The sequence below is a fragment of the Bombina bombina genome, chromosome 4 (assembly GCF_027579735.1).
Source record: "Bombina bombina isolate aBomBom1 chromosome 4, aBomBom1.pri, whole genome shotgun sequence".
Classification (NCBI taxonomy): Eukaryota; Metazoa; Chordata; class Amphibia; order Anura; family Bombinatoridae; genus Bombina; species Bombina bombina.
In genome coordinates this window covers 623,093,713-623,120,704 of record NC_069502.1, presented here as the reverse complement: position 1 = coordinate 623,120,704, position 26,992 = coordinate 623,093,713, and the positions used below count along the sequence as shown (strand labels likewise).

General features: G+C 40.3%; 1 protein-coding gene across 1 annotated transcript in view; it reads right to left on the bottom strand.

The window, feature by feature from the left end:
- AIG1 (androgen induced 1) overlaps window positions 1-26,992 on the bottom strand; it is a 717,445-nt gene that overhangs the window by 575,695 nt on the left and 114,758 nt on the right. The window lies entirely within an intron of this gene.

Below are 26,992 nucleotides of genomic sequence, written 5' to 3'. Positions count from 1 at the left end.
TTTTTATCCATAGGGTCTTTAAAAGCACAACTGTCCTCAATAGGTATAGTTGTACGCTTAGCTAGAGTAGATATAGCTACCTCCACCTTAGGGACCAATTGCCAGGAGTCCTGTATGGTGGCTGATATAGGAAACATTTTCTTAAAGTTAGGAGGGGGAGAAAACGGTATACCTGGTCTATCCCATTCTTTTTTAACAATTTCCGAAAATCTCTTAGGAACCGGAAAAACATCAGTGTAAGCAGGTACTTCTAGATATTTGTCCATCTTACATAATATTTCTGGGGGAATTGTGATAGGGTCACAATCATCCAGAGTCACCAAAACCTCCCTGAGCAACAGACGGAGGTGTTCAAGTTTAAATTTAAAGGACGTGACGTCCGAATCTGTCTGAGTCAATACATTTCCAGATTCTGAAAGTTCTCCCTCAGACAGCAAATCCCTGACCCCCAAATCAGAGCACTGTGAGGGTACATCGGAAACAGCCAATAAGGCATCAGAGGGTTCAGTATTCACATTAATACCTGGTCTACTGCGTTTTCCCTGCAAACCTGGCAGTTTAGATAAAACCTCTGTAAGGGTAGTTGACATAACTGCAGCCATATCTTGCAGAGTAAAAGAATTAGACGCACTAGAAGTACTTGGCTTGCATGGGCGTTAAAGGTTGTGACACTTAGGGAGAATTAGATGGCATATCCTGATTCTCTTCAGACTGAGAATCATCCTTAGACACACTTTCATTACCTAAAATATGTTCTTTACAGTGTAAGGCCCTGTCAGTACAAGAAGGACACAATGTAAGAGGGGGTTCCACAATGGCTTGTAAACACATAGAGCATTGACTTTCCTCAATGTCAGACATGTTGAACAGGCTAGTAATAACCACAAAGTCGTTAAACACTTTATTTATGATGTAAAACAAATTTTTTGAAAAACGAGTACTGCGCCTTTAAGAAATAAAAAGCGCACAATTTTTCCAAATCTGCCTAAAAATGTTCACAAACGTTCAATTTTAAGGTAATCCTGTCCTATATTGCAGTCAGATATTGCACCACAAACAAGGGGCAAAATAACCCTCTAAACTAGCAAATTAACCCAAAAAACGTTAATGTACAAAATTTGACAACCCCCTGCACCTCGCCACAGCTCTGCTGTGGCGCCTACCTGCCCCCAGGGATCTGAGAAATGCTTCAAAATCACTCCGGTATACAAATATTCAGTTTGGGCCCAACCGGAGCTGAAAACTGCTGTCTGTTAGACACAGTAACTGCGCAACTAAGGCGCGAAAATTAGGCCCCGCCCATCATATACGATGAAAACTTAGCCTCAACAACCGCATGTAAAACGGTTTATAACTAGCCATGTGGACTGGATAGGCATCCATAAAAAAGTAAATTTATGCTTACCTGATAAATTGATTTCTTCTATGATACGACGAGTCCATGGATTCATCCTTTACTTGTGGGATATTATCCTCCTGCTAACAGGAAGTGGCAAAGAGCACCACAGCAGAGCTGTCTATATAGCTCCTCCCTTGACTCCACCCCCCAGTCATTCGACCGAAGGTATAGGAAGAAAAATGAGAAACTAAAAGGTGTAGAGGTGACTGAAGTTTTAAATCAAAAAATATAATCTGTCTTAAATTGACAGGGCGGGCCGTGGACTCGTCGTATCATAGAAGAAATCAATTTATCAGGTAAGCATAAATTTACTTTTCTTCTATAAGATACAATGAGTCCACGGATTCATCCTTTACTTGTGGGATACAATACCAAAGCTACAGGACATGGATGAACGGGAGGGACAAGACAGATGCCTAAACAGAAAGCACCACTGCTTGAAGAACTTTTCTCCCAAAAATAGCCTCCGAAGAAGCAAAAGTATCAAATTTGGAAAATTTGGTAAAGGTATGAAGTGAAGACCAAGTCGCAGCCTTACAAATCTGTTCAACAGAAGCATCATTTTTAAAAGCCCATGTGGAAGCCACCGCTCTAGTAGAGTGAGCTGTAATCCTTTCTGGAGGCTGCTGTCCAGCAGTCTCGTATGCCAAACGGTTGATGCTTTTCAGCCAAAAAGAGAGGTAGCCGTAGCTTTTAGACCTCTACGTCTTCCAGAATAGACAACAAACAGAGAAGATGTTTGACGGAAATCTTTGGTCGCTTGCAAGTAAAACTTCAAAGTACGAACCACGTCCAAGTTGTGTAACAGACGCTCCTTCTTAGAGGAAGGATTAGGACACAGAGAAGGAACAACAATTTTCTGATTAATATTCTTATTAGTAACAACCTTAGGAAGGAATCGAGGTTTGGAACCCAAAACCACCTTATCAGAATGGAAAACAAGATAAGGTAAGTCGCATTACAATGCAGATAGTTCAGATACTCTTCGAGCTGAAGAGATAGCAACTAAAAACAGAACTTTCCAAGATAAAAGCTTAATATCTATGGAATGCATAGGTTCAAACGGAACCCCTTGAAGAACTTTAAGAACTAAATTCAAACTCCATGGCGGAGCAATAGGTTTAAACACAGGCTTAATTCTAACCAAAGCCTGACAAAATGACTGAACGTTTGGAACATCTGCCAGACGCTTGTGCAGTAAAATTGATAAAGCAGATATCTGTCCCTTTAAGGAACTAGCTGATAACCCCTTCTCCAATCCTTCATGGAGAAAGGACAAAATCCTAGGAATCCTGATCTTACTCCATGAGTAGCCTTTGGATTCGCACCAATAAAGATATTTACGCCATATCTTATGGTAAATTTTCCTAGTAACAGGCTTTCGAGCCTGAATCAAGGTATCTATGACAGACTCAGAGAATCCCCTCTTGGATAAAATCAAGCGTTCAATCTCCAGGCAGTCAGCCGCAGAGAAACTAGATTTGGACGCTGGAACAGACCTTGAATGAGAAGGTCCTGTCTCAGTGGCAGTGTCCATGGTGGCATAGATGACATTTCCACCAGGTCTGCATACCAAGTCCTGCGTGGCCACGCAGGTGCTATAAAAATCACTGAAGCCCTCTCCTGTTTGATTCTGGCAATCAGACGATGAAGGAGAGGAAATGGTGGAAACACATAAGCCAGGTTGAACGACCAAGGTACTGCTAGAGCATCTATCAGTACTGCTTGGGGATCCCTTGATCTGGACCCGTAACAAGGAATTTTGGCATTCTGACGAGATGCCATCAGATTCACTTCTGGTTTCCATCGATGAATCAATTGTGCAAACACCTCCAGATGGAGCTCTCACTCCCCCGGATGAAAAGTCTGACGACTTAGAAAATCCGCTTCCCAGTTCTCCACTCCTGGGATATAGATTGCTGATAGATGGCAAGAGTGAGTCTCTGCCCATTGAATTATTTTGGAAACCTCTATCATCGCTAGGGAACTCTTTGTCCCCCCTTGATGATTGATATATGCTACAGTCGTGATATTGTCCAACTGGAATCTTATGAATCTGGCTGAAGCCAGCTGAGGCCACGCCTGAAGTGCGTTGAATATCGCTCTCAGTTCTAGAATATTTATTGAAAGGAGAGCCTCCTCCTGAGTCCACACACCCTGTGCTTTCAGGAAATTCCAGACTGCACCCCAGCCAAATAGGCTGGCGTCTGTCGTCACTATGACCCAAGCTGGCCTGCGGAAACACATTCCCTGGGACAGATGATCCTGTGACAACCACCAAAGAAGAGAGTCTCTGGTCTCTTGATCCCGATTTATCTGAGGAGATAAATTTGCATAATCCCCATTCCACTGTTTGAGCATGCATAGTTGCAGTGGTCTGAGATACCAGCGAGCAAACGGAACTATGTCGATTGCCGCTACCATTAGTCCAATTACCTCCATACACTAAGCCACTGACGACCGAGGAATGGAATGAAGTGCTCTGAAGGTGTTTAAAATCTTTGATTTTTTGACCTCCGTCAGAAAAATTTTCATGTTTGCCGAATCTATCAGAGTTCCCAGGAATGGAACTCTTGTGAGAGGGATAAGTGAACTCTTTTGTATGTTCACCTTCCACCCTTGAGATCTTAGAAAAGCCAACATGATGTCCGTGTGAGATTTTGCTAGTTGGTAAGTTGATGCCTGAATTAAGATATCATCCAGGTAAGGCGCCACTGCTATGCCCCGCGGCCTTAGAACCGCCAGAAGGGACCCTAGCACTTTTGTGAAAATTCTGGGAGCAGTGGCCAACCCGAAGGGAAGAGCCACAAACTGGTAATGTTTGTCCAGGAAGGCGAACCTGAGGAACTGGTGATGATCTTTGTGGATAGGAATGTGAAGATACGCATCCTTCAAATCAATGGTGGTCATATATTGACCCTCCTGGATCATTGGTAAAATAGTCCGAATGGTCTCACTCTTGAAGGAAATTTGTTTAGTATCTTGAGATCTAAAATCGGTCTGAAGGTTCCCTCTTTTTTGGGAACCACGAACAGATTGGAGTAAAACCCCTGTCCCTATTCTGCTTTTGGACGGGTTGGGCGGGTTACACCCATAGTATATAGGTCTTCTACACAGCGTAAGAACGCCTCTCTTTTTGTCTGGTTTACAGACAATCGTGAAAGATGAAATCTCGCCCTTGGAGGAGAATCTTTGAATTCTAGAAGATACCCCTGGGTCACAATTTCTAATGCCCAGGAATCTTGAACATCTCTTGTCCAAGCCTGAGCAAAGAGAGAAAGTCTGCCCCCTACTAGATCCGGTCCCGGATCGGGGGCTGCCCCTTCATGCTGTCTTGGTAGCAGCAGCGGGCTTCTTGGCCTGTTTACCTTTATTCCAGGTCTGGTTAGGTCTCCAGACAGACTTGGATTGAGCAAAATTCCCCTCCTGCTTTGTGGCAGGGGAGGAGGTAGGAGGACCACCTTTGAAGTTTCGAAAGGAACGAAAATTATTTAGTTTGGTCCTCATCTTATTTGTCTTATCCTGAGGAAGGGCATGGCCTTTTCCTCCAGTGATGTCGGAAATGATCTCTTTCAGTTCAGGCCCGAATAGGGTCTTACCCTTGAAAGGAATAGCTAAAAGCTTAGATTTTGATGACACATCAGCAGACTAGGACTTAAGCCATAACGCTCTACGCGCTAAAATGGCAAAACCTGAATTTTTTTCCGCTAATTTAGCCAGTTGAAAAGCGGCATCTGTAATAAAAGAATTAGCTAGCTTAAGAGCCCTAATTCTATCCAAAATATCCTCTAATGGGGTCTCAACCTTAACAGCCTCCTCTAGAGCCTCAAACCAAAAAGCAGCTGCAGTAGTTACAGGAACAATGTACGCTATAGGTTGCAGAAGAAAACCCTGATGAATACATTTTTTCTTTAGAAGACCCTCTAATTTTTTGTCCATAGGATCTTTGAAAGCACAACTGTCCTCAATATGTATAGTTGTACGCTTAGCCAGGGTAGAAATAGCTCCCTTCACCTTAGGGACCGTCTGCCACGAATCCCGAATGGTGTCAGCTATGGGAAACATTTTCTTAAAAGTAGGAGCGGGGAGAATACCTGGTCTATACCACTCCTTAGTAACAATGTTCGAAATCCTCTTAGGGACCGGAAAAACATTAGTGTTAGAAGGAACCTCTAGATATCTATCCATTTTACACAATTTCTCTGGAGGAATCTCAATAGGGTCACAGTCATACAGAGTCGCTAAATCCTCCCTGAGCAACAAGCGGAGGTGTTCAAGTTTAAACTTAAAAGCCATCATATCTGAGTCTGTTTGAGGGAACATCTTTCCTGAATCGGAAAGCTCTCCCTCAGACAGCAATTCCCTTACCCCCAATTCAGAGCATTGTGAGGGTACATCGGAGATGGCTAATAAAGCGTCAGAGGGCTCAGCATTTACTCTCATACCAGACCTACTGCGCTTCCCCTGCAAACCAGGCAGTTTAGATAATACCTCTGTGAGGGTAGTAGACATAACTGCGGCCATATCTTGCAGGGTGAAAGAATTAGACGCACTAGAGGTACTTGGCGTCACTTGTGCAGGCGTTAAAGGTTGTGACACTTGGGGAGAAGTAGATGGCAAAACCTGATTCTCTTCTGACTGAGAATCATCCTGCGACATACTTTTAACAGCTAAAATATGTTCTTTGCAATGTAAGGCCCTTTCAGTACATGAGGGACACATTTTAAGTGGGGGTTCCACAATGGCTTCTAAACACATGGTACATGTTCAACAGGCTAGTAATGACCACAAACAGGCTTGAAAACACTTTATTTAGTGAAAAAATAACAATCTTAAAAAACGGTACTGCGCCTTTAAGAGAAAAAAAGCATACAATTTTTCAAAAACTGCTTAAAAACAATAAAATTGTCCCAATTTTATGGTAAAAACATCCCAATACTGCAGCTAAGTTTGCCCCACAAGGAAAGGAATACTTAACCCTTACAGGAAAAAACGGAAAATTACAAACACGTTTATTTCAACAAAAAGCACCCCCGTTTTGGCCCAATACAGCTCACAAAGGCCCACCGGATCAGGAGCTTGCTGCTTGCTTGATAAAAACAACTGCGCAACTGAGGCGCAAAAATAGGACCCGCCCATCTCACTCGATGTCTTACAGCCCAAATTGACTGCACCAGAGCGGTCTAAAACCTAGCCATGTGGGTTCAGAAACCCAGAAATGAAGCCATGTGTACCCTCTTAATAAAGCATAAAAACGTCTCTTTTAAAAACGTTAACTGCACTCCCAGCATATAAACGTTTGCCCACAAACATTCAAACATCAGTGTCAACCATTTTTGTATAGCCCATAAATACAAGTCCAGTAATACCCCTCTTTATATACTTTAGGATTACTGCTTACCCTCTCCCTCATGGGGATATTGTCAGCCAATTCTGAAATAACACAGTCTCTCCAGAAAAAAATGACTGAACATACCTCACTGCTTATAGCATGAAAAACGTTCCTCACACTGAAGTTTCTTAAGTACTCCTCAGCCATTCTGTGGGAACTGCTCTGGATCTCAGTAACAACTGCTAAGATCATCAGCCTCCAGGCAGAAGTCTTCATCCATCTGCTGCCTGAGGGAAAATAGTACATACCGGTACCATTTAAAATAAAAAAACTCTTGCTTGAAGAAAATAAAAACTAACATTTTATCACCTCTTTAACTTTACCCTTCCTATTACTTAGAGTAGGCAAAGAGAATGACTGGGGGTGGAGTCAAGGGAGGAGCTATATAGACAGCTCTGCTGTGGTGCTCTTTGCCACTTCCTGTTATCAGGAGGATAATATCCCACAAGTAAAGGATGAATCCGTGGACTTGTTGTATCTTATAGAAGAAAGTATGGAACTAGCCATATGGACCCCCAGCACAAAGTATAACAACCAGCCATATAACCTTTTTTCTGTTAATAAAAAAATGTTAGGCTGCCCCAGTGTCTTAACCATTCTGCCATCATATCTAATGTTGCATTAAGCCCTAATAAAAAATAATACACAGGATTTCAGTAATACCCCTTGTTATTCTCTATAGGATTACTGCTTACCCCTTCCCTCTTTGGGAACTATGTCAGCCATTTCTGATATATCACAGTCTCCTCAGAAATAAATGACTGAACATACCTCAATGCTGCTTGTAGCATGAAAAATGTTCCCCACCTGAAGATTTCACTTGTACTCCTAAGTAACTCTGTGGGAACCGACATGGATCTTAGTTACATCTGCTAAGATCATAAACCTCAAGGCAGAAATCTTCTTCCATATGCTGCCTGAGGAAAATAGTACTCACCGGTACCATTTAAAATAAAAAACTTCTTGATTGAAGAAACTAAAAACTATCATTTTAACACCTCTTTCACTTTACCTCTTCCTATTACTAGCATAGGCAAAGAGAATGACTGGGGGTGGAGAGAAGGGAGGAGCTATATATACAGCTCTGCTGTGGTGCTCTTTGCCACTTCCTGTTAGCAGGAGGATAATATCCCACAAGTAAGGATGAATACGTGGACTCGTCGTATCTTGTAGAAGAAATATGATTTTTGCAGATCAATTTAGTTTTTCATGCAACTAAACAATACAATTTTTGCTGTGTATTTTTATTTAAATATTTCATTTATTTGTTTCATATACTTTTTTGTGAGTCTTGTTGTAATGTATATCACCTTCTTAAACTTAAAATCAGGCAACATCCTTGCCTAGGGAACTATAACAGAAGCTTGATAGTACTGGATACATTTTTTATAGAATCTCACATGCCCAGAGAACTTTATAGATTTGTTTCCATAGTTATCTAGGGATAGTAATGCAGAAATAACACGCTTTAAAAATTTAGGGCATGTAATTTTTGTATCAGAATGTTCCTTTAAGATGTGCTTTTCATTACACAAAAGCTTCTATTTTTAGTGTTTGTTTTTTTTAGAGGTAAAATCTAAACTATGTGTCACTAAAGTTAATTAAAAAAAAAAACAACATCAAAAGAATGTAGTATTTCTAGCTTCTGATTTCCTCCAGAACAGGGCAACCCCAATGGCGTTAAATAAAAATGGTGCTATTCTCACCTCTGATGTTTCATCACATTTTTTGTGAATTCTCTCGAGCTCCGCCTACGGTATTAAATTACTCTGTGTCAGATTTGTCTCAAGCACAAAAAGTACTGTATATGAATCATTTTTTGATTATAACAACACTTGTAGTATCTGCTGCTCTCTTTTTGCAAGCCACAAGCACAGCCGTCAGTCTTTGTTTCTTCTTACGCTAAGGCATTTAATGAATCTGGCAAGCTTAAAAAAATGACTCTTGCTGCTTCTGAAATAAAGTCAACTATAGAACTCAAAACTTCACCGGCTGAAGCTTGGGAAAAAAGTAAATACCATTGGTGCAGCAGGTGCAGTGGAACCAGGATTTAAGAGATGAGCAATGGCATCACTCTTATTAATTAGGGAACACTATATTTAAATGTACATAATATAATTTCATATATCATCATAATATGTAAATCGTGTATAGGTGCTGAGTATCAAATATGTCCTTGCTTTCTTGCTGAAATTGTTCTTGCAGTGGAACCAGAGCCCAATTGCTTGGGGCCCATTGCAGCCTATCTATATCTAGGTGTGTGTATCTAGGTGTGTGTGCAGAATGTTAACAATCCTAATGCACCGAAGCCTTTTTTAGTGCAGGTTGCATGTCCATCTAGCTATATATCCTCAAAATTATTATATAGAGCAGCATGTATATTATTACTATTTCTTACTATTAAGTTACCTGGGGGGGTTCAAAAATATTTTTGCACCAGGGTCCTATGTTGAGTAGGTCTGCTACTGGCTTTGGCAAAATAATGTGCAAAAACAAAAAATAATAACTGTCACTCCCTATAAATACCATTAGCAAGAGGGGATACCTGAAAGCAATGTAATAGATGCAGTCCAAGTTAATTCATATAAACCTAGATTATGAGTTTTGAGCGCTATAGGGAAAGTAAAGAACGCAATAAAAGTTGCGCTATTTAACCCCCTATAGCACTGCCATTATAATTTTAAAAAAAACCCGGCTTGTGCGGGTGATATGGAGATTTTGAGCTCCATACCGCCCCAAAAACAAGCTGTGTTTTGACGTGCTAGTGCACGCTTTCCCCATAGAGATCAATGGGAAGAGTCGGCAAAAAAATAGTCTAACACCTGCGATCGTGGAAAGAAAAGCTCCGTAACGCAGTTCCATTGATGTCTATGGGGAAAAAGAAGAAGAAAAATCAAGAAAACAGAGCGCAGCCCATCTAAGAGTAAATGCTTTAATATTCCGCAATATGCGCAAGGTATAAAAGACACTTACAAAATGTCAGATAAAATCAAGCCCAATAATCAAAAGCTCTACGTCAAGCGGTAGTCCAAGGGGAACCAGGAGGTGTTTAACCATCGACCCACGCCACGTCCCGGAACTGCGCAGAAACCCATGGACGAATAGGGGAAAGCTTGGAGGATCCAAGGACGCTGATGACGTCAGAGTGTTGGATGACCTCAACGTGTTTCGTCTGGTAACGTCCAGACTTTCTCAAGAGGACTATCCTCCAGGCTTTCCCCTATTCGCCTATGGGTTTTTGCGCAGTTCCCGGACGTGGCGTGGGTCGATAGTTCAACACCTCCTGGTTCCCCTTGGACTACCGCTTGACGTAGAGCTTTTGATTATTGGGCTTGATTTTATCTGACATTTTGTGTCTTTAATACCTTGCGGAATATTAAAGCTTTTACTCTTATGGGCTGCGCTCTGTTTTCTTGTTTTTTCAGCTTCACTTTCACAAGGATAGCCCAAACGGAAGTTTCCTATATCCAGTAGCGGCACCCAGTTATTATCTACCCTACTTCAGGCACTGTACGTGATTACACCAGCAACTGTATTCGTACCTTGAAGCAGTCCGGTTATCACCACCATCAAAGAAACAAGTCTCTTTACCATACTTCCAGGCTGTATTTTAAATATTCACACATCTACCTAGATTTCCTTTTGGGACTGAACTATACCCACCACCGTTACAGGATACGGTACAGTGACATTTATTCAGTCTGTTTAACAGATAGACTGTCTATTTTTATTATTATTATTATTTTTCTTTATTTTTCTCCTACTTCGTTATCACAGCATTGATATTTTTTTATCACACTATTACTTTTACTTCGACCTATATTGTTTGAAGTAACATTATTTGTTGATTTTTCAGAACATTTAGGACCAATATTACTTGTTATTATTATATTTTGAATTCACAGAGATCGCAGTATTTACTTTTCTGTCTTTGTTTAAACCTAACATTCTAACATAAACCCCATGTCTAAACATCCCTAATCTGCTGCCCCTGACATCCCCGACGCCTGCCTACAGTTATTAAAACCCTAATCTGCCGCTCCCGATATTGCCGCCACATAAATAAAATGATTAACCCCCAATGTGCCGCTCCCGATATCACCGCCACTATACTAAAGTTATTAACTCCTATTCCGCCGCACCCGAACATCGCCGCAACTATATTAAAGTTATTAACCCCTATTCTGCCACTCCTCGACATCGCCACAACTAAATAAAGCTAATAACCCCTAAACCTCTGGCCTCCCACAGCACTACCACTAAATAAACCTATTAACCCCTAAACCACCAGCCTCCCACATCGCAACAACCTAAATTAAACTATTAACCCCAAACATAACCCTAACCCTAACACCCCCTAACTTTAACATAATTAAAATAGAGCTAAATTAAAGTTACAATTATTAACTAAATAAACCTATTAACCCCTAAACCACCAGCCCCCCACATCGCAACAACCCAAATTAAACTATATTAACCCCTAAACCTAATCCTAACGTAACCCTAATCCAAACCCTAAACCTAACCCTAACACCCCCTAACTTTAAGATAATGAAATTAGATCTAAATTAAATTTACAATTATTAACTAAATAATTTGTATTTAAAACTAAATACTTACCTGTGAAATAAAACCTAAGGTAGCTACAATATAACTAATAGTTACATTGTAGCTAGCTTGGGTTTTATTTTTATTTCACAGGCAAGTTTGTATTTATTTTAACTAGGTAGACTAGTTAGTAAATAGTTATTAACTATTTACTAACTACCTAGCTAAAATAAATACAAACTTACCTGTGAAATAAAACCTAACCTGCCTTACACTAAAACCTAACATTACAAAAAATAAAAAAACTACCATTACAAAAAATAAAAAAACCTACCATTACAAAAAAAAACCAATGAAATTATCCAAAAAAATAAAGATTATTCCTATTCTAATACCGTATATATATATATATATATATATATATATATATATATATATATATATATATATATATATATATATATATATAGGTACGAGTATACTATTGGTAAAGTCACTGCAATTCATGACAACAACAGGGTATCCAAAGTGAAGAATTGCAGTATGCAAAATTATACAAATACTTTAGAAATAAAGCAGAGAAGCAATCTATGAGAATATTGGACATCCAAACTTCTGAAAGAAGAAGAAACCTATAGAGAGTCCAAGATTACCATTTCATCAACAAGTTCCTCCAAAAACCGCAGTACTTCAACAAATACCATAGAGAGAACCAAAGGATCATTCCTGCCTTCATAAGAGAGTCCAGGATCTCCATTTCTAAGGATAAACAGATACCAAGAGATTGTCAAGGGAGCATACAGTTTCCAAGGGACCATCTATACCCCATTGCTGATCACTTACCTCATAGGATTGAGGTTGGCTCTGGTAAGCGCTATCACTTACCCTATACCAGAATTTTGCTGGGAAAGAACTAACCTGTACCACCGCATTGGTTTTGAACTTTGTTTTTTTGTTTAAATGATTTTTATTGAAAATTGGTACAATGAAAAAAAAGAACCAGTGTTACATTTTCATTTGTCCAGCAATAGCATCACAGCAATTCACTATACAGGCAGTCATCTGTATTTAGTTACCAAATTTTCATTATTATTTTTAAGATTTATTAAAGTTGAGAAATTAAGAATTGAAGGTAAGTCACAATATATCAATGGGAAATATAGGGGGGTTCAGTTTGGTTAGGGGGGAAAGGATTGAGGGTTAGGGGGGAAGGTATGGAAGGTGTAGTGTGGAATGCGAAATATGGAATATGAAATATGAAATATAAAATAGGGGATAGGAAATAGAAAATAGCGTCCCATCCGGTCCAGCGCAATAAAAGTGCAACAAAGCGCACTTAAGTCCCTGTTGCTTCATTGAGCAGGGAGAGTTCAGAGATGACAGCATCATATAGGTGGTGTCGGATTGGCGATTTCAGTGTGGTCGAGGGATCCCTGTTCCCATATGAATTGGATATTAGATATCATGTCAAGTTTACCCATAAAACAGTAATGCATCTTTTCTAACGTGAGAATGTGTTTTACTTCGTGTTTCCATTGGGCGATAGTGGGTATCTCACACGTCTTCCATTTTCGGGGAATTAACCGTTTAGCACAGGAGAGCATTAGAAGTAGTAATTTTTTGCGGTAGGCACAGGTAAGGTCAGGGGTGAGGTTGAGAAGTATGATTGATGGGGTAAGTTTGATAGTAATGCCCAGGATCTTAGTAATGTGCCGTTGTATTTGATTCCAGAAAGTGTTTAAGAAGGGGCACGACCACCATATATGGGTAAGGGTACCTTCTTCTCCGCATCTCCTCCAACAGGTGGAAGAGGCGGCAGGATATATGATCCTCAGGCGCTGAGGGGTTAGATACCACCGGGCTAATATTTTGTAGTTTAATTCAGCTATAGTCACTGATAGGGAAGTGGAGTGCGTATGTCGGAAGCATCTCCTCCAATCCTCTGTATCTATTTCAATTTGGAACTCGTCTGACCATTTAGATAGATATGTAGGTCTGGTCCCAGGGAAGGAGCCCCTGAGGATTTTGTAAGTTATGGAAAGATGTGCTCTGTGTATATTGGGATTGATGCATAGCTGCTCGAATGTGGTTAGGGGTCGAAGTATCAGTTCTTTGTGCGTGCTATGACTGATTGCATGTCTTATCTGTAGGTAGGAGTACCAACAGTGAAAAGGGGGACCTAGCTCTTCATTAAGCGTTATTCTGTCTTTAACACCTGAAGCGTTGGTCATTAAGTAGATTGGTAGGTGCTTATGGATTTTATTGGCTGGGGAATGGGTGAAAAGATTATGTTTGAGAAAGAGTTGGTAGTGTAGGAAGGGTGTCAAGGGAGATAACTTGGTGGAAACTCCTTTTGTATGGGCGAGTACGTCGTCCCACACCTCTAGTGTGGTTTTAATTTAGTCGTTTTTTTGTATAGTATGCGGTCTGGATTCCTTGGGGATCCAAGGTAAGTCTCTCATGTGGTCAACCTGTGCTAGGTAACTTTCCATTTGGGTCCACAGTTTCGAGGGATTGGCATGATTCCATGCTACAATTCTGGTTAAATGTGTGGCTTTGTAATAGTTAGTAAGGTTGGGGACACCAAGGCCTCCATCTTCCTTACTCAGGTACATAGTATGTTGTGCTATTCTCGGGCGTTTATATGACCAAATGAAAGAGTTAATCATTTTTTGTTGCGTTAGGAGGAAGGACCTTGGTATGGGCATAGGTAGGGTTTGGAATAGGTATAAATATCTGGGGACTATCGCCATCTTTACCGTGTTAATTCGTCCTATCCAGGACAGGTGTCCCTGTCTATGCCAGCTCTCTAGCGAGGTCTTAATGTTCTCTTGGAGATTGGTATAGTTATCTGGGAAGAGTGCGCGTATGTCTTTGGAGATTGTCAAACCTAAGTATTTAAGTTTATCCGATAGTACAAATTTTGTGTGTCGTGATATAGTCAGCGTTTCTTGGGGAGTTAGGTTTATCGGTATTAATCCCGATTTTTCCATGTTAATGGAGAAGTTAGAGACTAGCTTATACTCTTCTAAGATTTGTATGAGGGCAGGCACAGAGGTGTTTGGGGACCGTAGAGTAAAGATCACGTCGTCCGCAAACAAGAGGCATTTTTGGGTAATATTTCCGAAATTTAGGCCATGAATATGTTGACAATGTCTAATTTGTATTGCCAATATTTCGACTGTGATAGCAAATAGTAGAGGTGAGAGTGGGCACCCTTGACGTGTTCCGTTGGATATGGAAAAAGGATGGGATAGATGGTTGTTAACCTTAATCTTTGCGCTCGGGCTGTGATAAAGGGCCTGTATTCTGGAAATGAAAAGTTTGGAAAAGCCAAATTTTGACAGGGCAGACCACATAAATTGCCAGTCCACCCTGTCAAACGCCTTCTCCGCGTCTGTTGAGAGTAAAGCAAGAGGTGAGTTATTGAGATGGGCTTGTTGCAAAGAGTGGAGCAGTCTGGTGGTGTCTTTTGCCTCTCTTCCCCTAATGAAACCCACCTGGTCAGGGTGGATTATGTTGGGTAGTATCATATTCATGCGGTTGGCCAGGATTTTTGCAAATATTTTCATATCAATGTTTATAAGTGAGATCGGTCTATAATTGCTAACCATGTCAGTAGGTTTGCCTGGTTTGGGGATAACTGTGATTACTGCTTCTAAAAGGGAGCTAGGGAAGACAGTGCCGTGGTCTATATCATTATATAGTAATAGAAGTTGGGGGTTTATGTGTTGTTGTAAAAGTTGATAGAATTTAGTCGAGAGGCCATCTGGGCCAGGGGATTTGCCATTTGGCAGGGCTTTTATAACTAGATTGATGTCTTGTAGGGTGATGGGGGAGTCTAAGAGTTGTTTGTCATCTTCTGTGAGTGAGGGTATGGAGACATTGGCTAGATATGCTTCTAATCTCTTTGCCTTGTCTTGTGGGGAGATGTCCACCAGATTATATAATTTTGTATAGTAAGAAACAAATGAGTTGATAATTTCTTCATTTTTATGGGCAAACCCACCAGAAGGGCGTCGGATCTCTCTAATGAAATTGGACAATCTTTGTTTTTTAAGGGACCTAGCTAAGAGGCGGCCTGCTTTGTTGCTTTCTACAAAAAATTTAGATTTAGTGGTCAATGCCCTCATATGGGCTTTTTGTATCAGAAATTTGTTTAAGGCTTCCCTGGCTTCAGTTAGCTTGGCTAATTCAGTGGTAGAAGATGGGTCTTTTTTAAGTCTAGCTTCACAAGCAGTCAGATCCTTAGTCAGGGAGGTGAATTGAGTTGTGTGAATCTTACGTTGCGTGGCAGTGTGCTTTATTATAACCCCTCTAATAAAACATTTGTAGGTCTCCCAGTTGTTAGCGGGCGACGTGTCTTCAGGCTTATTTAGGCTAAAAAATTCGTCTGAGTGTTTCTTAATATCATCAACTGTTTCCTGGTTGGTCAGTATGTGGTCATTGAGTCTCCAGTTGAATGTAGTGCGGGGTTTATTGGCCCATTTAAATTCTGTGGTGACCATACTGTGGTCAGACCATGAGGTATGGGAAATTTTCGAGTGTACCAGAGCAGAGAGTAGGGCTTGATCACATAAAATATAATCTAATCTGGAATATGAGTGTTGGGGGTGTGAGAAAAAAGTGTAGTCATGCTTATTAGTGTGTACTATTCTCCATGTATCGAATAAGTTAATCGCTCGCAGGGCTGCGCAGTTGGAGTTAAGAGTATTATTACGGAGGTATGATTTCCCACTAGACGTATCTAGTGTTGGATTCATGGGAAAATTGAGATCTCCGCCAACAATGACGGGGCCTTTAGCATGATCTAGAATTTTGTTGGCCAGGGTTTTAAAAAAGCTTGGAGTGGGTCTATTTGGAGCATAGGTGTTTACCAGGGTAAGAGGGTGTCAGATCCTTCCTTTTTTCTCTGCTCACTGCCCCTTTAATGAATGCACCTGCCTATTTAAGACACACCTTTGCCTCTCTTCTATGCTGGATTATCTGCAATTCTCAGTGAACTGTGTGTGAAACTGAGCCAATCCGGCTCCACCTAATTTTCCCAGCATCTCAGAGCGGCACTCTCGCTCTCGCTACTAACCGCAGCTTGTACTTTCAGCTTGTCTCAGACCAGTATCGGCTGCTACCCGCTGACGTCATCAGCTACCGCCTGGAGCCATTCTCACACAGCTCCACGCTGCAAGCCGCAAACCTCCGCGGTCTCTCATATAACTTTGCACACCTCTGTTTCCAGGACTGATTAACAGGTCGTATGTTTACCAATACTATTACTTGAAACCTTATATTTCATTCGCTTCAGTATCTACCTTGATCAATATCTCACTGAATATCTGGACAGTATTATTGCATGAACCTGAACTTTAATCCTGCCTAATTAGTTTACTGCAGACTACAGTGTTTGTAGGATAAAACTATCTAGCTGGCAAATATTAATACAGATAGGTTAACCTAGCAAAAGTCTTATTCTGTTAACCAACCTGTAACACTATACATATTTTTTGTCAATTTCTATAATAATTGCTATAAGAAATCCTGTATGTTTCACTTCCCATAGTGAACAAACAAACAAGAAATATAATTATAACAGTATAATCCAGCCTCTAAATACAGGTATAGCACTATGGATATGACAGAAATTGCAAACCAAATTGCCACTTTAACTCAACGTATGGATTCTGTAAATTTAACTCTCAGAGATGTGCAAACTGAAAATCAGGTGCTCAAAGATTGCCTTAGAGATATGTATACTACTAAAACTGCACATGCAGAAGCACATCCTGAACCACAGGTGTCTTTTCCTGACAAGTTTAGTGGTAATAGAGCAATGTTTAAGGAATTTAGAAATGCTTGTCTTTTGATGTTTGAACTAAAACCCAGAACTTATAGCACTGATAGAATTAAGGTGTTGACTACTATCTCTTATTTAAGGGGTGAACCCCGTGTCTGGGCGGATAGTTTGTTTGAAAATCAGAATCCCATTCTAAACTCTATACAGGATTTTCTAAAGGCTCTATCCTCACTATATGAAGATCCTTTTAAACAGGAATCTGCCGAATCCTCTCTCAGGGCCTTGAGACAGGGCAGACAACCTGTAGAAAATTATATATCACAATTTAAAATCTATGCAATTGAATCAAAGTGGAATGAACCCTCGCTTAGACATCAGTTCAGGATTGGGCTTTCAGAAGACATCAAAGATGAGCTCTCCCGTACTGGTGTACCAGAGCATTTGGAGGATCTCTTCACACATTGTACTACAATTGATAGGCTTATAAGGGAACGCAAACAAGAGAGGGCAAACACCCCAACCTCATACAAGAGACAGAATACTCCACCAGTACCCTCTAGGGAGAATGAGACTCCAATGGATATTGGATTTATCAGAGGTCCTTTATCACCTGAGGAGAAGGGCAGAAGACGCACTCATCGTCTGTGTATGTACTGCGCTGCCCCTGAGCATGACCTGACAGCATGTCCTCTCTTAAAAAAGACAAAAAACGGTAAGACTTCTTCAACATTTCTTAGCCTTTCAGTAAACAGACCAAAACAACCACATATTTCTATGTCTTTTACTTTACAGTGGGATCTACATTGCCTAAAGATTGATGCGATTATTGATACAGGCGCTTCAGGAAATTACATTGATTGTGATTTTGTAAATAGAAATAAAATACCCTCACAAGCAAAAATGTCTCCTGTTTCTATAAATTTGGTTGATGGGTCTTCATTATCCTATGGTCCAGTAACTCTTGAAACCACTCCCTTACTTATGTGCACCTCCACAGGACATAGAGAATCTATCAGCTTTGACATTATACCTAGTCCTCTATATCCTGTTATATTAGGTCTTACTTGGTTACAACTCCATAAACCTATCTTTGACTGGCACAAATTGACTATAGACCTAACGTCTTCCTACTGCTCTCAAACTTGTTTCCCTCTCAATAATATTCTTCTCTCATCTACTTCTCAGTTGCCATCCGAATATACTGATTTCCAAGACGTATTTAACAAGACTGATGCACAGACACTTCCGCCACACAGGACCTACGACTGTCCTATAGACCTCTTACCTGGCTCCACAATACCAGTGGGTCACATATACCCCCTATCTAAACCCGAATTAGATCACCTAAAATTATATCTACAGGAAAATCTAGCAAAAGGGTTTATTAGACCTTCCACCTCACCTGCTGGCGCAGGTATATTTTTTGTTAAAAACAAAGATCAGTCGCTCAGACCAATTATTGACTACAGGGAGTTAAACAAACGTACCAAGAAAAATCGCTACCCATTACCCCTCATCCCTGAATTGATAGAAAGATTGCGCACTGCCAAAGTCTTCACAAAATTGGACCTCAGGGGTGCTTACAATCTTATAAGAATGAGAGCTGGAGATGAATGGTTAACAGCTTTCAGAACTCGTTATGGCTTGTATGAATATACCGTTATGCCTTTTGGGTTATGTAACGCTCCAGCTACATTCCAATGTTTCATAAATGACATTTTTAAAGACATCTTGGACACCTTTATAGTAGTTTATCTTGACGACATCTTGATCTATTCTGATACTATACAACAACATGTGACCCACGTGAGAACAGTGTTAGCAAGACTTCGTCAACATAAGTTATACGCTAAACTAGAAAAGTGTGAATTTCATTGCAGTCAAGTCACTTTCTTGGGTTACATTATATCGAACACTGGTATTAAAATGGATGACTCTAAAATCCATGCTATCACTCAGTGGCCTACCCCAAAAAATCGCAAACAAGTACAAAGATTCCTTGGTTTTGCGAATTTCTATCGAAAGTTTATTCGTAATTTCGCCCAGACTGCTAAACCACTTACTGATTTAACAAAACACACAAACACTTTTAACTGGACATCTGACTGTCAGAGAGTCTTCCAACAGTTGAAAACTGACTTCACCACGGCACCTATTCTTAAATTCCCAGACCCAGATTTACAATTTATTGTAGAGGTTGATGCGTCGGATTATGCTCTGGGGGCAGTGTTGTCACAGAAAGAGTCTCTTACTGATGTGATGCATCCTGTCGCCTATCTTTCCAGGCTCATGCTACCAGCTGAACGAAATTACCCCATAGGGGAAAAGGAATTACTGGCCATCAAAACTGCATTTGAGCAATGGCGACATCTATTAGAGGGAGCTTTACACCCTATTATCGTTATTACAGATCATAAAAATTTACAATATTTACAACAAAGTAGGACTCTCTCCTCCAGACAACTCCGCTGGAATCTCTATTTCTCACGATTCAATTATCTCATCACCTACAGACCTGGTAGTCGAAACGGCAAAGCTGACGCCCTCTCCCGCAAAGACATTAGACCGCTCAATGTGGAAACCCCGTCTACAGTTATACCCTCATCAAACTTTTTAGGTCTACTCGTTCATAAAGATCCTCAGTTCCAGAAAGCTCAAAATCACGATTCCACAAAACCAACTCATCTTCTGCAAAGAAATCCAGATGGTTTATATTACCATGGTAAACATCTATACATACCACCTCAGTATAGAATTTCTCTTTTACGAGCTCATCATGATTCCCCACTCACGGGACATTTAGGCATACAAAAAACTCTAGAGCTACTTAAGCGTAATTACTGGTGGCCAACTATGCTTTCCTCTGTAGAAGACTATATTTCAAATTGTGGTATTTGTGCCACGTGTAAACCATCACATCAATCTCCGATGGGACTTTTACAACCATATCCAGTTCCAGAAACCCCTTGGACTCATCTCGCAATGGATTTTATTGTCGATCTACCAAAATCTTTGTCCTACACCTCCATTTTTGTAGTAGTTGATCTACTAACAAAAATGGCGCATTTCATACCAGCTATAGGAGTACCCACTGCATGTCAGGAATATAGCCACTTCCTTATTTCAGTTACTGTTTCTTTAATTATTGGACGTTCATCAGCTCCTCCCCTATAAAAGAAGGACTAACCTAACACACATTGCTTGTTATTGAGTTGTTACCTCCTGCTGGTAGCTAACGTACTTGCCATTCTAGGATTCCTATTCCAGTATACTGTTTTCTCGCTACTGCTGTCTGCTGAACATTGCAACCGGATCTACACCGGATCACTACGCGGTGACGTCACACGCCAACCAAGGACCGCAACTGAGCTGCAGCTCTCTCCTGAATTATTCTCCGGTATTTATCTACACAGGACTAGAAACCATTACCGATTCTTACTCCTATACAACATTGGGTATTCACCCCATCCAGGTACCTCCAAATTAATTACTCCCTATTCCGGACAAATTATATGTGAGCTCTAACATATGGGACTTTAACATTTCTCAACAAGTTTTTAAAAGATTGAACCACACTGGTTACCTGTTATTCAAAGCCATATACCATGCACTTGTTTCTGTTACATTATACACTATTATTAATGGTTAATATGTGAGAACACTGCTACAATTATTTGGTGTATATTTCGCACAGGTGGTAGCTATAGTGTTTTTTCACTAAATAACCTAAAATCAATTCAGCTACCTGAGTTACCTATTGCTTGACAATATTCTATTGGATATTCATGTTAGGTAATAATAATTCATTTGCTACAAACCAAATATTTCACTATAAACACATAGATAAATCTCAGCAGCTGAGGCTCCACACTTACAATTTGATTTCTTCCTTGAATATTTAGTGAACGGAAAAACAGTTCCTGACAAAATAACAAGCCTTAAAAAATACAATGGACCCAGCTGAGATGACTGCTCACATGCAAACCTTAAATCAAAAGGTAGATTTACTTACAGAGGGGTTAACTTCACTAAAAGCTGAAAACGATGCCCTTAAAGCTTATATCAAGGACCACGTTGAATCTAAAATAAATACACCTGAACCCCAAATAAGTTTGCCTGAAAAGTTTTCTGGGGACAGGTCCCAATTTAGAGACTTTAAAAATGCCTGCCTTTTACTTTTTACACTTAAGCCCCAATCGTACCCCAATGATAGGATACGAGTGTTAACTGTAATTTCTTATCTAAGAGGGGAGCCCCGTTCATGGGCCAACACTTTTTTTGAAACGAATGAAGCTATACTTAATTCTTTGAATGATTTTTTTTTAGCAATGGGTCAGTTGTATGAAGATCCATTTAAACAACAAACTGCTGAGACAGCACTCAGGGCTTTAAAACAAAAGAAACGAATTGTAGAAGAATACATCAGTGATTTCAAGAGATGGGCAAAGGATTCCCAGTGGAATGAGATATCTCTTAAAAACCAGTTTAGACTCGGCCTTTCAGACCCTATTAAGGATGAGTTGTCCCGCACAGAGCTACCTCCCACCTTAGAAGGCCTTATTAATCTCAGTATCACAATAGACAGACGCCTTAGAGAAAGGATACATGAAAGATCCTATCAGGACACACATTATAAAAGACATAGTACAAACATTAACCCTCATGCTTCCAGTAAGGCAGTAGTAGAACCAATGGATATAGGGTTCTTAAAGGGGCCTCTGACTACTCAAGAAAAAAATAGAAGAAGAGAGAACAATCTGTGTTTGTACTGTGCCTCTGATGAGCACACCGTGAGGGACTGTCCTACTTTGCAAAGACAACGAAAGGGTAAGATGGATTCTACCATATCCTGTTGTAATACCTATGACTCAACAACTGCATACTGTAAACTCACTCTTCTATTACAGTGGGATCTCCACCGAGTCAACGTTCCAGCACTTATTGACTCCGGAGCAACAGCCTGTTATATGGATAAAGAATTCACAAATAAAAACAAAATACCACTTGTGCAGAAAAAGTCTCCCATTCTTTTACGTGGTATTGATGGTAGGGTTATTACATCAGGACCGGTTGAACATCAAACCATACCACTATTGGTTAGCACGAGTGACCATCATAGAGAATATATATCTTTTGATGTTATAACCTCTCCAGTGTCTCCTATAATTTTAGGGTTAACCTGGTTAAGCTTACATAACCCTCAGATCTCATGGGATACCTTGTCTCTTACTTTTAATTCAAAATACTGCTCCACTACATGTTACCCTATAGGCATACTCCTGACCTCACATTCTACAACAGACATTCAGATCCCCACTGAATATAGTGACTTCTCTGATTTATTTAATAAAACTGAATCAGAAAACTTGCCTCCTCACAGGAAGTATGATTGCCCTATAGACATACTTCCTGGAGCTGAAATACCCTGTGGGCACATTTTCCCCCTTTCTAAAACAGAACTCGAGCATTTAAAAACTTATCTTGAGGACAATCTTAGGAAGGGGTTTATACGTCCCTCTACATCGCCCACGGGAGCCGGTATCTTTTTTGTGAAAAACAAAGACGGCTCCCTAAGGCCCATTATAGATTACAGACAACTAAATAAAATAACTGTAAAAAACAGGTACCCGTTACCTCTAATTCCAGAGCTAATTGAGAGACTGGAAGGGGCTAAGTTCTTTACAAAGTTGGATCTTAGGGGGGCGTATAATCTGATTAGAGTAAGAAGTGGGGATGAGTGGCTGACGGCATTCAGGACCCGATACGGCCACTATGAGTACACCGTTATGCCGTTCGGGCTCTGTAACGCCCCAGCCACCTTCCAACATTTAATTAATGATCTATTCAGAGACATTCTGGATATTTTCATTGTAATATATCTTGACGATATACTGATATATTCCAAGTCACTAAACGAACATATACTACATGTCAGACAAGTCCTCTCCAGATTGAGAGATAACCACCTTTACCTCAAACCTGAAAAATGTATATTTAATACACAAAGCATAGCTTTTCTTGGTTATATCATAACCTCTTCTGGAATCCATATGGAGGAGACAAAAGTACAAACCATCAAAGATTGGCCTACCCCTAGATCTCGAAAAGAAGTTCAACAATTTTTAGGTTTCGCGAACTTCTATCGAAAATTTATTAAAAATTTCTCTAAGCTTGCCAAACCTCTAACCATTTTAACAAAAACCACAGTGCCATTTGTTTGGAATCCAGAATCACAAAAAGCTTTTGACTTTCTGAAAGTACAATTTACAACCGCACCAATCCTTAGGTTCCCAAACCCCGAATATCAATACATTCTGGAGGTGGATGCTTCGGATGTCGCTGTTGGTGCAGTTCTCTCACAACGAGAAACAATTAAACAACCTCTACATCCAGTAGCTTTTTTTTCTCGATCACTAAATGCAGCCGAACAGAATTATCCTATTGGGGACAAAGAACTGCTCGCCATTAAAATGTCCCTTGAACATTGGAGACATCTCCTAGAAGGTACTACTCTCCCAGTATTAATTTATACGGATCATAGAAACTTGCAGTACCTAAAAAGCACAAGAACTCTCTCCGCGAGACAAGTTCGCTGGAATCTGTTTCTTACAAGATTCAACTACCAAATAGTCTACCGACCAGCAAGCAAGAACCACAAAGCAGATGCTCTCTCTAGGTTACCTCATTTTGAACGTCACCGCACACCTGATCAGAGTTTGATACCAGAAGAAAAATTTGTATTTTTTACCTGTAACTTTAAGTCCAAATTCCTTCAGGAACAAACAGTAGATCAAACAAAACCTCTAACCCTTTTACAAAGAAAAGAGGATGGATTATACTATCATCAAGATCTTTTGTACTTACCCCCTACCTGTAGACAGATGGTATTACAAACATCCCATGATTCCTTGTTAGCTGGACACCCAGGCTTTAAAAAGACTCTAGAACTTGTAAGAAGATCATACTGGTGGCCCACTATGTGTTCAGATATAAAGGATTATATTATGTCTTGTCATACATGCACCGTTTCAAAGTCTACAAAACAAGCACCTTATGGGCTACTCCTACCACTTACCACTCCATCGAAACCATGGTCTGAAATCGCTATTGATTTTATAGTCGACCTACCAAAATCAAACAACAACAACACTATTCTGGTAGTAGTAGACCTATTCAGCAAGATGTCCCATTTTATTGCATACCATAAATTACCCACTGCTATGGAAACCATACAACTCCTCATAAAACATGTATTTAAACTCCATGGTCTTCCAACTTCTATTCTTAGTGACAGAGGAAGTCAATTTTCCAGTAGATTATGGACAGAGTTCTGTAAAATATTTAACATAAACAAAAAACTTACAACAGCCTATCATCCTCAAAGTAACGGACAGACTGAGAGATGTAACCAATGGATCGAACAATATTTAAGACTTTATTGTTCAACTCAACAACATCTTTGGTCCATGTATCTCCCTTATGCCGAATACTCATTTAACAATACTGTCCACTCTACAACCAAAACCACACCTTTTTTTTCCAACTATGGTTTTCACCCCAGGTTTCATCTGCTACCAGATAAACAGAGTCTCTTTCCCAACATATCTGATCTCACGGATACTATATCATCCAACTTCGCTAACATACAAACAGCAATAGAAGAATCTAAGAAAACACAGAAATTCTATTATGACCAAAAAAGAAGGAAACCACCAACTTATGCTATTGGAGACCTTGTCTGGTTGTCCACCAGGAATCTTAAACTCAATACACCCACAAGAAAATTCTCACCCCTATATATAGGACCCTATCCTATAACTCATGTCATAAATGTAAACGCAGTAAGACTCAAACTACCCGACACCATGAAAGTACATCCTACTTTCCATGTCTCCCTGCTTAAGCCTTACAAATCTTTGAGAGACACTCCTTCGGATTCTGGTCCCCAGGTTTCCATAGATCCAAACACTGAATATGAGGTTCAAAACATCCTAGACTCTAGGAGATTCCGTGGAACCCTTCAGTATCTTGTTAGTTGGAAGGGTTACTCTTCGGAACATGATTCTTGGGAACCCGCTTCTAACATCTCCGCCCCCCGGATACTATCATTGTTTCATCGCAGGAATCCAGATCGTCTTCGACCTTGAGCACCGGTGTTGCTCTTAGAAGGGGGGATACTGTCAGGAATATAGCCACTTCCTTATTTCAGTTACTGTTTCTTTAATTATTGGACGTTCATCAGCTCCTCCCCTATAAAAGAAGGACTAACCTAACACACATTGCTTGTTATTGAGTTGTTACCTCCTGCTGGTAGCTAACGTACTTGCCATTCTAGGATTCCTATTCCAGTATACTGTTTTCTCGCTACTGCTGTCTGCTGAACATTGCAACCGGATCTACACCGGATCACTACGCGGTGACGTCACACGCCAACCAAGGACCGCAACTGAGCTGCAGCTCTCTCCTGAATTATTCTCCGGTATTTATCTACACAGGACTAGAAACCATTACCGATTCTTACTCCTATACAACATTGGGTATTCACCCCATCCAGGTACCTCCAAATTAATTACTCCCTATTCCGGACAAATTATATGTGAGCTCTAACATATGGGACTTTAACATTTCTCAACAAGTTTTTAAAAGATTGAACCACACTGGTTACCTGTTATTCAAAGCCATATACCATGCACTTGTTTCTGTTACATTATACACTATTATTAATGGTTAATATGTGAGAACACTGCTACAATTATTTGGTGTATATTTCGCACAGGTGGTAGCTATAGTGTTTTTTCACTAAATAACCTAAAATCAATTCAGCTACCTGAGTTACCTATTGCTTGACAATATTCTATTGGATATTCATGTTAGGTAATAATAATTCATTTGCTACAAACCAAATATTTCACTATAAACACATAGATAAATCTCAGCAGCTGAGGCTCCACACTTACAATTTGATTTCTTCCTTGAATATTTAGTGAACGGAAAAACAGTTCCTGACACTGCACAACAAACTTGCGACTTGTTTATCAGGAATGTTGTTAGATTACATGGGTTGCCTATGGTACTCCTTTCGGACAGAGGATCACAATTCACCTCTCGGTTTTGGAGACATTTATGTAATACTCTACAAGTAACTCAAAAGCTCACAACTTCTTATCATCCACAAACGAATGGACAGGCAGAGCGCACCAATCAGTGGTTGGAGCAATACCTCCGTTGCTTTTGCTCCAACCAACAGGATCAATGGGCTGACCATCTAGCTCTGGCAGAATTCGCCTACAACAACGCTAAGAATTCTTCAACTGGCTTTAGCCCTTTCTTTCTCAATCATGGACTCCATCCCAGAATCAGCTTCCTTCCTTATGCACCATCTCCCTGTCCTAAAGTCAACGACACTGTGAATGACATCTCCCAGACCTTGTCTGTTGCTCGAGACAACATAAAACATGCACAAGCATCCCATAAACGTTATTATGACTTGCGGCATAAGCCTCAACCTGTCTACCAGGTTGGACAACTAGTCTGGTTGTCAACTAAAAATTTGCGCTTACATACACCCTCCAAGAAAATGAGTAAGCTATTTATAGGTCCTTTTCCTATAATCGCCGTTAGGAATCCAGCTACTGTCACTCTACAACTGCCACACTCATATAAGTTGCACCCGACTTTCCATGTCTCCCTGGTTAAACCCTGTCTTTCCGACAGATTTACCGTGGATTCTGTTACACATGTTCTTTCCCAGGATTTGGAATATGAGATAGAAGCTATTCTTGACTCCAGGAGGCGAAGGGGTGTTTTGGAATATCTAGTACGATGGAAAGGGTATGATCATTCTGAAGACTCATGGGAACCT